At 39.9% G+C, this 19,143-nt stretch overlaps 1 long non-coding RNA gene across 1 annotated transcript in view; it reads left to right on the top strand.

Moving 5' to 3' along the window:
- The window catches only part of LOC308501419, a 39,959-nt gene extending 21,103 nt beyond the window's left edge, over positions 1-18,856 (top strand). Inside the window, exon 5 of the long non-coding RNA XR_013993897.1 lies at positions 310-18,856. This is a non-coding gene — a long non-coding RNA (uncharacterized lncRNA). The remainder of the gene's footprint in view (positions 1-309) is intronic.
- The last annotated feature ends 287 nt before the right edge of the window (positions 18,857-19,143 follow it).

The following is a 19,143-nucleotide window of genomic DNA, read 5'->3' as shown; positions in this document are numbered from 1 at the left end:
CCATGCAGAGAGTAGAAAATGGAGATAACTCTGCATACAAGCAGCCCCCAGGAGGGGGGCGGTGAGAGTCTGGATAGATTATTAGAACAGGACAATTTGAACAGCTTGATGGGATTTAATTGTTTGGAAGGTATTCAACACAGTATTTCCAAACACTAAAGAAGAACGCTGGAGGCTGTTTCCCCAGATAATAATGCTACTTTAATTTTGGAGAGTGCTTTCATGTTTACAAAGCACTTTCACAATTTTCTTATTTGATTCTGGACCCAATCTGGGATTGGTGTGAAAGATTTAATTTTTCATTAACAGGTGAAATAATGAATTGGAAAGAAAACAAGGTGATGGAGATGAACAAAAGGGAGACATGCAGGCCTTCTTGCCACCTCTTTCCTCCCCGCTTACCTGTGACTTACAGGCCAGGTGTGCCCCTGGTCAGGGAATTGAGTCCTGAGCCCGGTTCGTCTGCCCTACAGGCACCATCCACTTAGCTGTCTTGCCCAGGGAGCTTTCTGACCTCATAGGGATATGTGTTTTACTGCCTGCAAAGGTGTTTTACTGACTCAAGTTAATGTCCCTGGGGACTCATTTGAAAGCAAGCTATGGGTGAACCAAATAGTCCAGATGTAGCTGTTGGGAGTGAGGGACTGGGGAAGGCATTACAGGCCTGAAGGGGTCTTAAGGAAGCATGAAGTATGAAACCTTCCCCTAAATGTGGATTTAAACAATCCCCAGGTGAAAGCTAGCCTTTATTTTTTTATTTCTTTCTTTTTTTTTTAAGTCTCTGTGGCCAAGGGGATGCCTGCCCTGCCAGGCCTTGACAGTCTGCCTTTCTTTGGGTGGATTTAGCTGCAATGGCTGCTGAGGCCTCCACACCATAAGGGTGTCAGAAAGAAGTAGGAAGAGACGAGGCTACGGCTGGGGCGGGAGCCAGGGCAGAACCAGCTCTGAGGCCACCTGAGGATGAGAAGGGGAGTCAGTAGCCGGAACTGCAGCATTTACAGTTGCTCAGAGATGCAGGTCCACCCTCCGCACCTGTGAGCATTTTTTCCTCTGGATTATTGATTAGCTTTCTGGCTGGTCTTTTTGCTTCGACACTTACCCTTTTATAGTCTGTCCTTGCACTCCAGTCAGAGTGATCCTTTTAAAACATGCTGTCACTGCTGCTCCAAGCTGGTCTGAAAGACCCTCCCGGGACCTGCAGGACTCCTGCCCCTGCCCCTCATCTGGTGTCATCTCCTACCCATCTCTTCTCTTCTGCTCCAGCCGCATGGCTCCTGCTGCTCCTGGATAGCCTCACTTGCTGCCCCTTAGGGCTTTTGCACTAGCTGTACCTTCTTTGAGAATGCTCTTCCCCAGAAATTCGCAACTCTTACATTCTCAAGTCCTTCAAATCTGGCATCAGATTTCCCCTTCCATGTAAACTATCCCAGCCTGCCCTGTCTCCTTACCCTGCTGTCTATTTTTTCCATAGCACCGTTAATTTTCCAACCCACAAATTTACTCATGTATTACATTCGTGTCTTCTCTTACTAGAATGTGAACTCCCCAGGGGCAAGGACATCTCTGTCTTGCTCAATAACATGTCCCTAGTGCCCATATTGTGCCTGGCAGATGGTTAGTCTTCAGTTAGCCTTGGGTGGGTAAACGGATGGCACCCAGTGGGCTGAATGCAAGCAGATGTGATGGTCCTCAGTTGCAGGCTATGGCTGCTCCAAGGTGCCCGGTATCTCCTTCATGTGGGAACAGGACTCCACTGGAGACTGCAAATGCTCATGTGGGCTTCCAGCCTTCTGGAAGAGGGGATGCAAACACTGGGCAGGGAGTCTGGCTCCTGTGAAGCCAGCTAAGAGTCTTCTCATTTCTGCGAGGAACTGAAACAGAAATCCACTTCTCAGGCTGCGGTGGGGTGAGAGCTCCAGGAGAGGAGGCAAACACCAGCCCAGGATGGGACAGCAAGACTCACTCTAAATCCTTCTGCTGCCTGGAATCTCACCAACCCGGGTCAGAATTGGCTCTACAACGACTCAGCAGGATTGTTTCAGGCTAAAGTTTCCAGGGATAGCTAGCAGAAGATCAGGACCAGACCCTGTTACATAGTTTGCAGGGAGCAGCCTAAAATGAAAAGGTGGGGCCCCTTGTTAAAAACGTATTAAGAATTTCAGGACGGTGACAGCAGACCATAAAACCAAGAGCGGGGCGGTTTTGAGGACTGGCTATGCAAATGGCATTTCACAGCTCTCCCTGCCAGAAAATTTCCTAGGACAGATGCAGGTCACTTATGCTCAAGATATGTTGCATGTTTCTCCTGAGGAAAGAAGCCCTAGGGTGCAGTGGGAGACAGTCTTGGAGAAAACCTAAAGCTACCAAAGCCTACCCTAGAAACTAGGAAAAGGACCAGATGTCCTGCTACAGGATAGGGGAGGGGTGTGGTGGGGGAGGGGCAGAAAGGCGACATCAAAAGTGGCATCTGAGACTAGACTGGGTTGATGTCCATGGGAAATGAGCAGCAGAAACTCTGGAACATTCTCCATTCAAAAAGGTGGTCAGTGATCAGCAACAGGTAGAGTAGTGGAAGCAGAAATCTGTCATTAGAAGAAATAAAGCCCAGGTTGGGTCACGTGATTGTGGCCTGTTAAGCTGGGAAGCTCAGGGCCTTTCCGTATGAATTAGCTGAAAGGAGGGGCTTAGTAGGTGTGCATGGATACTAGATGCTGCAGGAGGTACTACCACCTTTCATGTGGATAGCACTATACATTTTAAATATATATGTCATATATTTATATATATGTCTACATATATAGACATATATATGTAAACACACACACACACGATGCCAAAAACATGTGTACACATTTTAAGAAAAGGAAACACTATTAAAATTGTAATACTCAATATATACCAATAACAAAAGATAACTATAAGTCACATTTGACTTCTGCAATTACAAGACGTGCTCAAAGTGGTTACCATCAGCTTCCAGACACATCTGATTATGGTGTACTACTGCTTGAGCAACGTTGACCAAAGTGTCCACTTGTATACATTTTTTTGGCACCCCATACACACACAGTCACACACACACACACACACACACACACACACACAGTCTGACAATTAAGTTCACGAACTTGTTGCAATGATGTTGCTAACCTTTTTTGATATCAGAGGGATTATTCATTATGAATTTGTACCAACTGGACACACAGTTAACCAAGTTTACTATGTGGAAGTGCTGAAAAGGCTGCGTGAAAAAGTTAGACGACCTGTCTTTTTGCCGACAATTCATGGCTCTTGCATCACAACAATGCACCAGCTCACACGGCACTGTCTGTGAGGGAGTTTTCAGCCAGTAAACAAATAACTGTATTGGAACACCCTCCCTACTCACCTGCTCTGGCCCCCAATGGCTACTTTCTTTACCCAAAGATAAAGGAAATATTGAAAGGAAGACATTTTGATGACATTCAGGACATCAAGGGTAATATGAGGACAGCTCTGATGGCCATTCCAGAAAAAGAGTTCCAAAATTGCTTTGAAGGGTGGACTAAGTGCTGGTGTCAGTGCATAGCTTCCCAAGGGAAGTACTTCAAAAGTACTTGAAAAGAATATGACCGTAGTGATATACTTCAATGAGGTATGTAGCACTTTTTCTTTGATGAGTTGGTGAACTTAATTGTCTGACCGTGTGTCTGTGTGTGTGTGTGTGTAAATTTTATACACATAATGAATTCAGTGGATTCTCTAATTAACTCTACTATGTTAGCAGAGTATCAATTTCCCCAGACCTGTGGACCGACTCTCCCAGGTTGACAGAGTCAGTAAGGACCAGAGAGGGCACTGGAATGCAGTTCGGTTTTCTGGCTTTGGGTCCAGCACTTTCCTGCTTTCCTTCATGATGCTCCTGTCACTGGTGGCTGCCATCTTCCCAGAGTTCATGGCCTGAGACAGACAGACAAATGCAGGCCAGGGCATCACAAGCATATGACAACATGCTGACTGGTTGCCTCAAACAGGCCAGTAACCTGCCAGCACAGCCAAATGGATATGTAAGCTGCTGGGAAGCAGGATACCAGCCTCGCCCTCAAGAAAATGTAGATTTTCAAAGAGATTGGATGTTTCCCTCATACAAACATTGTATGCACTGGTTTTTGGGGTCATTTGATAAATGTGAGCTACAGATTGAATTAAGATGAATAAAAGGATGTTATCCTAAATGAATATGTATTTTGAAATGACCCATTAACCTTTTACCAGAAGGATTCCTTCCTTTGAAGCATTGGTGGTTTCCTGCACTAAAAGGTATGCAGATGATTTGCCAAATCACATTATTATGCACAACTAACTGCTTTGAGAAAACTGGTACCTGCAGATGCACACTCAGTGGGTTCGAGTTAAATACCTCAATCATTAACATTTTCTCTAAAAATTAACAAGAGCAATTAGTCCATGTCAATGAAATAATCTCTTGAGGAGTTTCTTTTTTTCTTTCTTTTTTTTTTAAGTGAAGCTCCATTTGAGTCACACAAATAAGAAAATGCATCTTAAAATCATTTCCATTTTAGAATAGGCACATGTTAAAAACAGCTGAACTTATTTTTCCCTCTTCAAATTCTGCAAAATTCACTCCCAAGTTTACTTTCTATGCCAAGTCTCAGAGCTGAGCAAATTTTTATGGTCTAGTTATAAACCCTAGAAAAACAAGGTTTATAGGAAATGTTGACACAACTTTAACTAAAGTGGTGCTAGCTGACACCTCTATATTTTCAATTTGGGGATTTCTACTGGGAAAATATAAACGCTAATTCAGCAAAGGAAGCCAACTATAATAAAAATGTTGTAGTCTTCCTGTTCACCCCATGAAGTTTTACTTCAAAAGATGCCAGTGCAACGTGGAGGTGAGTTAGCATTAGAATGCTCAGTATGTAAGGCACCTGCAAATCGCTCAGCCTCCAGGTTACTATAAACTTTGCCCGGGAATGCATGAGCTCACCATGAGTCATGGCTGCCCACTGCACTCCAGTTGAGAGGTGGTAGAAGATTCCAGGTCTTTACCGAAAGGTGTCTACTATCCTCTCACTGAACGCCTCCAAATGTACCCTAAATCACGACAAAAGGAGATTCTTCACAGACCAGTAAAGCAAACCTCTAAAACACAGAGAAGCCAAACAGATGACAGTTAAAATGGAGGCATACTCTGGAAGGTTGATTTTGAATGCAGTAGGCTCCATCCGACTGCGACCAGTAGCAGTGCCAGTGGGACCCAGGTGGAAGGGCATTCTGCAACACCAGGACAAAGAGTCAATGACAATTCCGATTTCCCCATCCCTCTAAACAGCCCAGATGAGAAGCACATGTGTTCCATCTTTAGGCTTTGCTTTTTTTTTTCTCGTGTGTGTGTGTGTGTGTGTGTGTGTTTGTGTGTTTCCCCTTGTGAAACAGGAGGAGGTGGGAGAAGGGGTGAAGTTTGACTCAGGTCCAGAGATAAAGACTGACACACACAAATGGACCATAATAGGGAGCAAAGTGAGTTAAGCTGAAGTAAATGTTTTAAAATCCTCAGCTAGATAGACTAAACAGCATTGGCCTAGGAGCCAGGAGACCCAGCTGTCTGTCCAGGCATTCTCACTTAGGAAATGCAACTCTAGCCAGCCTGCGAAGCCTCCCTTGAGTCCCTGTTTTGTCATCTGTAAAATGGAGGCCAGCCTCCATGACAGGAGGAGCAGTGAGGAGGGGAAAGTAATGTCTCTGCAAGTGCTTTGTGAATTTTAACCTGCAAGTCGAATGGGAGTATTATTTTGTGTTGATTGTATTGCTATCTTGGAAAACTATGTTCAGAAAATGGAAATATTTTCAATTGAAGGAAAAATCCATCAGGATAAAAGGGGGAAAAAAACCCTTTAGCGTATTTGTAACGACTTTTCGAACTGAGTTGCAGGGGCCCTTACTGCTGACAACTTTGCTTTGTGTTAAGTCTAATCGTCTACTAAAAAGGCCATTTGGGTTACACCCCAATTACCATCACATATGTCTAAACTTCACCAGCTCACAAGGGACCACTAAGTTACATATCTTCATGAACAGAAAGTATGTCGGATGATTATTTTTTTCCTCCCAGGTTTCTTAGCCTGTTGGCAGCATTTTCCCAGAGTGTTTTCGAAAGCTTTCCCAAGATATCCTCATAACGCTGGCAAAAAATACGAAGCATACTTTAATGCTTAACTTCTGCAGGACCCTGATTGTTTTTCAGGTTGAAAACGAAGACAGCGAGTTTCTGGATGTACCTGTCAAGACTAAATGATTGTTCATTTCCTGTGAATTGGAAATAACGTAATAACATGCAGCTGGGGAGCTAGGCTGTGTTTCTTGCTTTAGCCTCTTCCAGAAGCTGGGTCCCTTACCAGCTGGGAAATATTACTGTATGAACGTGCTGAAAAACTTAGGGGAAATGAAAAGAACAACCACATTCTAGATGTCAGCAATCAGTTTGATGGTCTTACCTGTACCAACCTGAGAAGATTCTAATAGCAAAGGTATACAAAGATTAATTTAATTTAAAATGTGCTCTTAAGGGAAAAAAAGGAAGGATTTACAAAGCCACAAAAATCTTTCTCTAGAATTGAGCTGATTAGAATTAACTCTGTTAAAATTATGCATGCCAATGAATGAGTGAGTTTGAAAAAATTAAAAATAATAAAGTATTTTCACCCAAGGGAAATGGATTAGTATGAATCAAAGTATCCATGTTTTGCTAATGCAGTCATAACCTGGAACAAACACACACGCACACACACGCACACACACAAACACATAAATTCAATGCTGAGTTTAAAATTGTAATTCAGCAAAATGTAATCACAGGCACTTATTTTAAATGCATGCTTATAACATTTAGTATAATAAATTACATTTAGTTGTTTCATTAGCCATCATACTATACATTGTGATTATCAGATATTACGTAGATGCTGAGAGATGGAGACAATGTTTCACTTCAGGTGGCTCACAGTCCAACTCATCTTCACAATTAATTAGAGAGAAGAGGTGGGGTAGGAGCAGAAGAGATGCTTAGATTATTCAGGTCCCCAGCTTCTCCTGGGAAGGGAAGGAGAGGAAGGAGACTGAGGCAGAAGGAAAGTCTCTACCAGTGGAATCTTAAAAGAGCGCCATTGCCCAGACCTGTGTATGGAAGCAAAGAAATCTGGGGCCTGAGAGAGTGTAAGGGTGAGATAGCTGCCCAGGATCACCTTGTATGTGTGGTTGTCAGCCTTGACTAGGCATCAGAATTACTTATAGAACTTTTAAAAATATAAACAACTGGGTCCTGTCCAGTCCTGGGCTAAAGCTTGGGAATGACATATTAATGTTTAAAAACAAAACAAAACAAAACTCTACAATTGATTTTGAATGCTGAGCTAGGTTGAAAACCATGGGTAGGTGGTAGCTGGAAATAAACTGAAAGGTGAGTTTGACAACAATGCAATATTGCACTTTATCTAAATCTCTCTTCATCTTGTTTGAGTCTAAAAAAGGAGCTACATGTCTTGAAGTATATCAGATAGACAGAATACGATGAGGATGCCGTAATAGAAATCATACCTGACACTGCTGTAGCTCTTTGAGACTCATTGCCTAATGGACAGAACAAGTACACATCCATTACATCATTTCTTTCCCCTCCCTTCCTCTCTTAGCGCAAGAATCATCACCCCATCTTACAGATAAGAAAACATGCCACATCCTGCCAAATCCCCTAACAATGTGAACAGGTGGGTTGCCCCCCATTTTGTGTTCCTGCCCCAGATGCAATTTTTTAGACCTGACAGCTGTTTGTGCAGGATGCCTGGGGATGGAGACAGGATGGTCTGCTCTTAGATGGTTTTATGCTCATGCAACAGAGAAAGAAAAGAGAATTTAGCAGTCAAACACCTAGCTCCCAAGTTGACTACAAATGGAGAGAAGGTTTGTGTTTTACTTTCACCTTAAAGCGTTGGCTTACATCCAGCATGTATAATAGTTTTTGGCTTTCCATTTTACACAAGTCCTTTTCTTAAGTTAACATTAACATGTCATAAATCCCATGTCTATTTCATTGCTTTCTGGGATTCAATAGAGAAGAGATGGTAAGGAGAAAATAGTGCAGTAGAGACAATAAGTAGCAAGTCCCCCGGCAGGCATCCTGGGGCAAGCTGCCATGGTGGACTCCTTGTGTGCTTACTTCTTTCACATCAAGAGAAGCAAATGGTCCCCAGATCAAGGATGGAAGAAGAGGTTAAAAAATCTTCCAGTTATGTTTGGGTTTATTTCCCTGCCTCCTGAGTAAGCTTTCAGTTACTTTGTTCATATGATTCAACTAATCTAATGGAAAGAAATAATGATCACAGCATTTGAGGCAGATGGATGGCTTAGGGCTGTAAGTTATCTGGGGAAGACTGTTGGGAATGGACTTCAGGATAAAGCTATTACAAAGCACAGCAGTAGAAGCTATGCTTTTGCTGATGCAATTTACCTGTTTAATGAAGTTAGTTCACATTTCATGTTAACATAGACAAAATGCTTCCAAGGTAAGATTATTTTTGAAGGTCTGTGATGCAGCAATACCTACCACTGTAGCAAACGTGCAGTGTTAAATGTGATGAATCAATGTCCTCTCAGATACTAGTATTTCACAGATCAGTATAACTCATTGTACTTAATGGTTTATCCCATCATACAAAAATGTATCTACAGAAAGTATCCCTCAAGTTTTTATAAATTACTACGCTGACCATGTTATCATATTTTATCTTCTTCACGTGTGAGTTTAAAAGATTGATGATGTTATAATTATGTTTAAATCACATCTGGTTTTACAATAGCCTATGGAGAAACATTTCTGACAGTAACAGAAAGGAACTGTATGGAAAGTTGAATATATGGAATATAGCTAACTTTTTAAATCAAATATGTAGAGCTATTTTGGGGAACAGGAATGGCAAATAGGTTTCACCTGAGCACTGACCAACTGGCAGCTCACTGAAGTGATATTTTGAGAAAGCTGATCTGGGCTCAGCAAGAAAGTGTGCCAAGATTGACTAGTGATGCCTGTCATGGAGAAAGGACCGGGCCTGGCATCATGTGTTTGCCATCTCCACTGTGGGAAGAAAAGGAAAAAACTGAACTGTATAGTGAATACATATTTCACTACGAACAAAGACTGTTGAGATATGTGAAGAATTCCTCTGATGGCATAGCTTTTTCCAGAGCGAAGACTCCATTGATCGTTTTGGATAGTTTTAGATTTAAGAGCCTTATTAAAGGTGTTTAATGCATATCTGGGTTTCTAGAAGAGTAAGGATTATTCATTTTTCTCAACATGCTACCCTGTTATGTGAAATTCTGGAATTAAGTCTGTCATTGTTATGGTAGAGAATGTCAGTCTGAATATTCCAATTACACAAGCTGCACGCAAATAAGGCTTTTTCCTTGAATTCCATCATCCTCAGGTACACTTCAGCCGAGTTAATTTTCATGAATGTAGTTTTCATTGCAGTCAAAGCAAATGCTATCGTTTACACTGGTGATTATGAAGCCCACGGCGAAGTCATTAAGCCCACCATATTTCTAAGTTTCATTTTACAATATTAGTGAGGATACAACTCTAGCAAACTCATTTGTTTCCTGTTAAAGATAATATAAATGGAAAGGAGAGTAGGGGTTATCCCTCTGGAGAAACCATGAGTTTAAGATGATTAATGTTGCAAAGAAATAACTTTCTTATTGAATCAATGGCCTTTTCATCACATGAGTTGTATTAAATTGCAAAATTTAATTTCAGATAGAAGAAAACATTCCTCAATTCTATTGTAAATAATGACATATTTATACACATATCTTCAGCATGTTTTCTACCAAAGATTTATCATTTCAGATGATTTTTATTATGTTACTTAGTTGCAGATTATTCCTCATAGTTTTCTAATAGATGGACACTTTTTATTATTTATTGATTGGGTCTTTGAAGACATGGGTTGACTAGGATGGGTTTTGGTTCTGGTTAGTTTATATAGCCAGATAATTGATGAGTCATGAACAAGAACCTCTGAGAATTTGTTATTTATTTCTGTACTATTCCCCCTACTCTCCCTTATCTAACAAATCCATTTTCTGGGACTCTCAGTCAGCAAATCATATTCCCATATTTCCAACGGTCATCTAAATGTGACCATGGACCATCTTTCCACTTTCTTCCAACCAGTGTAAGTTCAACCAGAAGTCTGTTTTAACTCATGCTTTTCTCAATTTCTCCACAGACATTTCACATGTAAGGTTTTGTTTTAAATTATGAAAGTAGCTTGTTTGAGTTGTAGGAAGAAGCAAAATATGTTTTTTTCTGAATTCTTACAGAATGTTTTAAAAGTGCACATTATCTTGTCTGTTTCCATATCTCATTAATTTTTGGGGATCCTGAGACTGAATGCTGAGGCTGGCACTGAGTCCTGACTGGAGCCCTGTAGGAGATATGTTCCTCCTTTGGGGGTCATTGTTTTAGAGATGGTTGTATTTATCAAAATGGAAAATTGATCTAAACTTATGTATATGCAGAACCTCGGGGAGAAGAAATGTGGAGGATGATTTGTCTTTATTCAACCAGCACAATACACCAAAAAAAAAAAAAAAAAGACAAGAAAAGAAAAGATAAAAAGATAACCTTTATTTTATATGTAGATATATTGGGCCAGATGAGTAGACAGTGGTCATTTGCCCTCTGGCACTGAGACCGCAGTCTATGTTGTTGGGTGGAACTATTGCTGTTGGACTATATCTTAATTACCTCAAGGGAGAAGTTTCTCCTTTCTTCCTCGGTCAGCAGACTGCTGAGCCCTTAACACTGGTCTTAGCTTATGTCCCTGCAATTGTGAAGCTTGTCCTTGGAGTGAGTGGTATGATAAAGGTTATTAGGAAATAGACGGAGTAAATCTGGTTATACTAATGCAGCAGCACATAAAACAAAAATGGAAAGATGCCACTGAGGATATTACTAATTTTAAATCTAACTACAAACACATTGTCTTAGAAAATTAAAATTCCAAGTGGGAAAATTACATTTCACCATTGTATGTATTGATAAGGATAGGTTTGCTATTTTAATCAGAAAACGTTAAGCAGAGACATTATTCCCATAGACCATGATATAAATGATGCCGCACTGTAAGGCATGACCTGTCTAACCATATAAATGGTGGCCCTTCCAGTAAGTTTTCTAAAATGTGCTAAATAAATGGTGGTGGGGGACGTCCTACCCTATGGAAGCACATAGTAACAGCACCTGATCTAGGCTAGGGGTTAGATTCTTGGAATAAATGACATTGCAGTTGAGACTTAAGATCAGCCTGAGTTAGCCAGACCAAAAGGAAGAAGAGTTGTCCAGGCAAAGGGAACAGCATGTACAAAAGAATATGGACAAGGGGTTATGAGGCCCAGTTAACTAAGGAAAGAATATAAGGGACATTATGGCTGCTCAGTCCCATTGGCGGTCAGGAAGGCTTTTATTTCTAGTGTTACAAACCCAGATCAGCTGCACTCAAACTTGATGGATTCCAAAAAAGGAGGAACTCCTCACCTCCCACGTTTGTTTTCTTACTAGGTCTCAGCAACCTTTCCCCATACAGTACAGTTGAGTCAAAGCTGAGGCTAATGTAACACTTGAAGAAGATTCCCTGCCTTCAGACAGATGGGTCCCAGTAACAGGCTCCCGTTCCTGCCACCTGTTCAACTTCATCAAATGTCAAGCATTTTGACTGAGACAAAAAAACAATCAATCTGATTGTGACACTCTTCTGCTTAAAGTCTCTTGTTTTAAGGCTTTTGGAGATTAAAAAATAAAGTCACAAAACAAAACCAAAAAAACATCTTTGGGGATAAAGTTCAAAGTTCTTAAATGGCTTACATGGTATAGGCATCTTCCACAGGGTATGGACAATTTCTATCTTGTCTCTTAACATACAGCACAATAGCTGGCACAGAGAAGCATTATGGAATGAATGAATGAACGAATGAATGAATGAATGAACGAACGATCAGTCCAAACAATCAGTCAATCTTGCCCTGCCCACAGTTTCCCCCTTTAATCTATTCCAAAAAGAAGAGGATTGGCTTCCAGGCAGGGCAAGCCCCCCTCCGGCTCCTCAGTTTTCATAAGAGATTGCCACTCCTCCTCCAGCTCCGTGACAGTTGAAGTTTTTAGTCTGCTCTTTCCTCGCATCCTGGAATTGTGGCACTCTGTGTACAAGCAGTGAAGGTGTGTCATTTCAAAATCCCTGCAACTCGACACTTAATCAACATTTTGGTTTATTATCCTAAAGAGAAAAATCACACCAGGGTGAAAAGATGTATGCACAAAAACATAGCTGCACCGCTTTTATAATAGTGAAAAATTAAAGTGATCCAAATGTCCATTAATAGAAGGATGGTCACATAAATTATGGAATATAACACACAGTGGAATATGAAGTAACCTTAAAATGGAAGAGGGAGAGTTTATTATGTTTTATCAAATCTGAGATACCATTTTTTTTAAGATGCATCATTATTCTATGATACTTAGAAAGAAAAATAAATGTTGTCCATTAAATGACACAGTGCTTTCTTGTTACCTAGAATTTTTATTCTATACTTATCAGCTCTTTCAGACTTAGGTATATTTTTATAATATGTCGCTCTTGTGCATGCGTGAAAGAAAAATATAAGCATAATAAATTAATGTTTCTGAAACTTCTTTATGTTAGACTCCAAGTTTTCTGAATGCTTATTAACTCAGAGTTGTCAATGTCCTGTGTTTTTTTTTGATGTCATTAACAGTGTTTGGATGCTGAATTTCTTAAGAATATGTAAAAGAGATAAAGGCATTGGACTCCTAAGCCGTTTTTGCTGTTATGTAGAATTGGCCAATCTGGACTTCAGGAAAATTGATAAAGCACTTCAGATTCACTTCCAACAAATGGCCTTCCATAATGCTCCCTCAAAAATTGTGTTCCTCGGAGTTGAAAGAGAATTCACCTCTGGCACATGAATTTTCTCCTAAGCCCTTAATACCCATTCTGCGCGTTTTGATGATTTTTGTGAATGTGTCTGCAATGGCCACTGCCTGGCCAGACACCAGCAATTGTAAGATGCAGCCCAATTCCAGGCGTAAAAAACAATGTAAAAAAAAACAAACACACAAAAAAACAAAAACACACACACCACACAAAAACAAGCATGTATAGTAAATAGTAAATACATATATGTAGTATATATGAAAGTATGTGCTTATATCTAGTTGTATAAATATGAAATGTATAAACATGAAGAATGTTCATCCAAATATTACCAATAGTTGTCCCTAATTAGTGAGCTTTGGTATAATTTTACTTTCTTCTTTGTATTTTTCTGTATAGTTGGCACTTTTTTTACAGTAAAGATGTAGAACATTTTCAAGAGTAATAAACTTACGCTTTAAAAGAAAAGAGAGGTAATATTTATGAAAAATTGCCTAAAATGTGCACATTTCCACTTACAATTTGATTCTATATCCTATGGGTAAGTTTTAGGAGGTCTGTAAGGTCCCTAAAATTAGACCTATACTTTTTATTTCCCCATCACACTTAGCACAAAATCTGAACTCTTCTCCAGGACCCACATGCCCAGCCCCTGCCCTCAGCCCTGAGGTCACATCCTCCTACTGTTGTGCTAGCTCTCTCCCCTCCCACACACCCTCAGTCCTTGAACACACAAACTCCTCCTTCCCTATGGCGCCCTCCTGCAGGCCTCTTAATAAATGATAGATAGCATCTTAATAAATGAGGCTATCCCTGATCACCTAGTCTAAAGAAAAGTTCCTCCTCATTCTCCAGCACATAACCCTGTCTTGTTTTCTTCTGAGTAGTCATTATTACTATCTGGGAACCATTTCAGTCACATATTTGTAGTCTGTCTTTTCTCTCTAGAATGGAAATGCCATGTGAGCAGGATCCTAGGCTGTCCTGGTAACTTGAATCCCCAGTGCATGTGGGTTAGCTCCTTGGAAAAGCAGGTTTATTGGAAATACCAGTGGAAGACAAAGGGGAGGGGACAGGAGGCAGGCAGAACTCTTAGACCACAACACAGATCTGACCCCTAGGAAAGGAGAAAGGGAAGGAAGGAGGGTCAGTGAAAGAATCTCAGACCACAGCATAGTTCTAAGAAAGTTCTGGCCAGGCTCATGGGTGGTCCTTGAGCCAAAATCCTTGGGACCCTCACCTCTACTGTGCTCTGTCATTGGCGGGGATTGGGAGCAGCTGGTGGGGGCCGGGGAATGGCGGCCTCAGTGAGAACATGGTGGTGAACCCAGAAGGGAGGCAGCTGGGCTTCCCCACAGCAGGAGATCCAAGCAGCATATTCCCATGGCTGCCACAGATTGGAACAGAACAGAATCTTTATACATATCTGTTTTACAAAAATGAATGAATGGAAAGTTTTCCAAAGTAGTCCAGAACTCAGAAGTTAAGAACTACTGCTCTAAAATTTCCCTCAGGACAAGTTACACACTCGTATCACAAAGTTTTTATTCTCATGGAGTTTCTTTTACTGAATTGGGTGATAGTATTCTGACACCAGTCCCTTGACAGCGATAAAAGAAACATCGTCATAAGACGTGTTGCCTTTTTCACTTTAAAGTGCCATTGGGACACTTATCACTATCTTGCTCAGTATCTTCTTTATGAAGATTCATGGGGAAAAAATTCTCTCTAGTCTCAGTATCAGGAAGAGTTGTGCTTTACTCAGACAATTGGTTTGTATATTTAAACAATTAAATAATTAAGTAATTGAATTAATAAACTGATTAACAATGTCATCAGAATTCTCGGTTTTTAATGTGTACCTGAAAGTTTGGAACCAAACTTGTGGTCCATTTTCAGCAAATGCATAGGTACTCCTAGAAATATTTTCATATATTGTTTCAGCAAATATTGAGTTTGGACCAATCATTTTATGAGTTCATCTTATTTTTCACACCCGAATCCTTTTGCCCTTGTTCACAACTTATTTTCACTTTCTCTTCTTATATTACATACATTTTAATAGGCCACCTTGTATGTTTTGAACTATGGTGAGGTATAACAAATTGGGGGTTGTTTTCTTGTTCAGTGCTAAGCATAGTAACATGGAGCATGACTTAGCCACAATCCTCAGCCTCAACTCCACCAGACACTCCTTTCCAACTCCACCCTGATGCTCACTGCCTTCTTTCTGATCCTCTTTCACTAGAGTCTTTACCACACTGTATTACAAAGATGTGTTTGGGGGTCTTGCCTGTCCTGAAGCAGAGCACTTTGATTAATCCTTATTCGTTTAGTCAGGTCAAAAAGTATTACCAATACTAATTACCAATATCGTGCTCAGCCAAACCCTCTCCCTTATTTCATCTCCAACAACTTCCACTGCTAATTGTGGGGAATTTTCACTTTCTACTTTATTCATTTCCAAATGGCTTGTAATTTTCATGAAGATAATAGTTTTTTTTTATCCTCAGAGGTAAAAAAAAGTATAAAGATATATTAACATCTGTATCTAGGTTAACCTCTAAGAGGTTTTAGTGTTTTCCTCCCAACCATCATTACAATGGAGCTTTAGAATATTACCTAAGATGTCTGTATACAGCAGAGAGTACCCAAAACAGCAGAAAAAAAAAGCCATAAACCAGATATTTATTTTAATCTAGAGCTGAGAATATAAAATCATATTATAGGTAAATTATCCCCCCACTCTGATGTCCTATGTATACTTAATCAATAAAGACAACCAAATCAGAAAGAATACCAAAAAAAGCAGAAGTGTCCAAACCAAAAATGGAATGAGCTCCATTATTTAACTGCTAAATCTGTTCATCACTAAAAAGTAAATGCATTTGACCACTACAACTTTAAGGGAGAACTCAAAGAATCTGATATGTGGACTATTCAAAACTCATGTGAAATCAAGAGGATGAGCAGATATCTTATTTAGAATGATTGATGACCCCTGCTGTGATGAGCAAGTGTGAAAAACATATGCTGCCTGGTTTGATGTGTTTGGGCTGCCAGATGGTGCCTAACCCCACCCCACCCCTGAACCTGCCCTCATTGTCACCCATTCCAGTTCCTGCCTTATCCCTAACCCTCCCTCTTGTCATCCCCAGTCCCTGTAATCCATTCCCCACCCAAAGTGGGGGGTGTGGGGCAGTTATATGTGAGTCTTAGGTATGAAGTACAGATGTCTGTTTTGCATATTATTGGGTAAAACGAAGAGCTTAAATTAGAATGATTTGTTTCCTAGGACATATAATAATAGCATCTAAATGTCATGTATCTGTTTCTCCTACTGGAAGCTTGTCTTTCTATTTTCATTGTCAAGACAGTTTCTAGAACAAAGTAGGTATGTGATAAATGTTTGTTGTATGAATGACTTGGATAAATAAATGAAAACATGATCAGTCTATCTAAAAATCCAACGAAAAGGAAGGGAAGTGAATTTGGCATAATTTGGTCTCTGTATATCTAGGCTTTCTCCCAGTGCTCTTGAGTCATCTATGTAATAGGTTGTTGTAGAATTTGCTGGAAAGTCACATCACCCTTCTCAGTTTATTTCTGAACTAAACCATTTCGCCCTCTTGGAGAGCGGTGACATCACTTGCTTCACTCTAGTCTTCCTGTGCTGCTCCTCTTTTTCAAAACATACCCCCAGTGGAATTGTGATCACATTTGCAATCACTTTCCATTACCTGAATTATATAATTCATCTGGTTTTACAGGTCTATACTCTTTTACTGGGAATCAAATGCTCCCCTTTTAAATTTATAAATGTGTATTTTTACTATGAAAGTAATGTAAACACATTACGAAAAAAAAATCCAGAAAGTAGGGATGAAGGGAGAGAAAAAAATCACTCATAAGACTAACTCTCTGTCTAATACAACCTCTACTAAGATTTTGGTAAATTTCCTTCTAATACTTTTTCTTAAACATCTGTTTTTACATAGTTTCATATGTTTGTACTCATCATACACATACGATTTTATTCCCTGGTTTTTAAAACTAGTCTTGAAAGTAGAAACAACACTATTTAGCAGAGAGAATTTAATATAAGAAATTGGTTAAATAGGTATTGGAGAACTGAAAACGCATGAAGGAGACCCTGAAATAAAACAAGCATAAGTACAGGAAGCAGATACTATCCCTAGGGTGGAGAAACAAAGGGAAAATGTCCAGGTACACAGAACCAGAAGCTTGGGAGAGGGGGCTGCAGACCTCAGGGAAGGGTCACCACCAGGGTTGGTGCTGATAGCTCTGAGCTGAGGGGTGATGAGATGGCTTCTGGGTGTGGATAAAAGCTGGAGACTGGAACCCACTGCTGGTGAGATGAACTGCCCCTGTCTAGAGTGAAGGGCCATAGTGGGGTAACCGACAAGACAGGAAGTGCACAGGGAGGGACCTGTTTCTTCTCCCCACTCCTGCATTCTATCTCTTTCTATCGTCATCCGCTGTTGATGGACTATAATAAGGAACCAGCAAGCAAAGCAAAAATTCAGTTTGCAGAGTTCTAGCTTAAGCACAGCAGGGAAATGAGAATTCCAAGGTGGGGGCCAATAACTGATAACTAACCCACATCTTAAGCTTTGTTTTGGATGTTACTAAACAGCTACATTTTTAACGACTGCATCATATTTCATACAGCCACTGTACCTCCTTTACTTAACCATTCCTTATTGTTGGCCATTCCAGTTTATGGCCAAGATGTTGCTTTTGAAAATAACAATGCAATGTTATTTGTTTTTCCATTCCCTTAGGATAAATTCTCAGAAGACCAATCTCTGTGTCAAAGGACAGATGAAAAGTGTTATGACTCTTATTGTGTATTGCCCAAATGCTTTCCAAACCAGTTGTTTCAGTTCATGCGGCTACCTCCGGTATGTGAAAATGCAGCTAGCACATAAGATGGTCGGTTAAAGCCTCCCACATTCACAGACAATGCTGTGCCCTTATACAATTCAAGACAATGCCTTTGCTCCTCAGAGCTTCCCATCCTGATTTTATAAATAGACAAACACCTTTTCTATATAACTTATATCAAGTAAGACACGTGTTAACACTATTGCTAATGTTCTAGACTAGCGTATAGTGATTTGATTTGCTAACTTTTGGGTATGGTTCAAAAGCCATCTTTTTGGTTTAGCAACTCAGTTGTAAAAGCTTCTTCTTTTTCCTTTCTCTTTTCACCTTTTATTGTTTTTTGAGCTCATGCAACTCAGATGCTCAGCCCTCTTAGAGGCTATTCAAAAGCATCCCACCCAGGTCTTGGACTAAGGGCCCCAGCTCTCCTAAAGCCAAAGAGTAAGCAGAGATTGTAGGACCCATCCAGTTGGTGAGCTTGACAATAAAGAATAAAGACCTTAACGTAAATACAAAACTCATGATAGACTGTATGCAAAAGCTGACTTACTTTTTCCAAAATGTTTTTAGAGAATATGAGTAACTATCTCTGCCTTTGAATTTATGTCCTTGTCTCTTAATTCTATGTTAAAAATACAACCTCATTATATTTGATTTTTTTTAAGATACCAGTAATCTGGAAAACAGAAGTCTGTGCAGGATTTTCCAATGTCTTTAGATAGTGACCTTTTAAAATAATGTCTTGTGTTGATTGTCCAGAGGAGGGTGGAATATGTAACATGGGGAAATACACATACTCTGTATGCAGTTGTTTTGATGTAAAAAGAAATTGTATGAAATTATATTCTTTCCAATAATAGTATGCATTAACCATACAATGAAATATTATTTGGTTCTATGTCTTTAATGTCACTTGTATGAATAAATTCACAAATCAGAAAAAATCCCTTTGTATCTCCTTTTTTGAATAAGAAGTTGTATATAAATACAGACACACACTATTATCTACACGCATAAAGCCCATATGTATGTACAAATGTGTACTTACATTTGTATTCACAAACTATTCCTTGGAGGGCTAGATTCTGTTAATTGATGACCATTTCCACTTCCTTTAATTAACTTTAAGAAGACAGATTTCATATAGCAGTTTGTTCTATTAAATCCAAGTCATCTCCTCTAGGCTCCCAAATTTATGATCTCTAATTTAAGCACACCT

This window comes from Rhinolophus hipposideros (assembly GCF_964194185.1).
Source record: "Rhinolophus hipposideros genome assembly, chromosome: 1".
Taxonomy (NCBI): Eukaryota; Metazoa; Chordata; class Mammalia; order Chiroptera; family Rhinolophidae; genus Rhinolophus; species Rhinolophus hipposideros.
The sequence above is the reverse complement of the archived record's forward strand: the minus strand, read 5'-3'. Positions and strand labels throughout refer to the sequence as shown.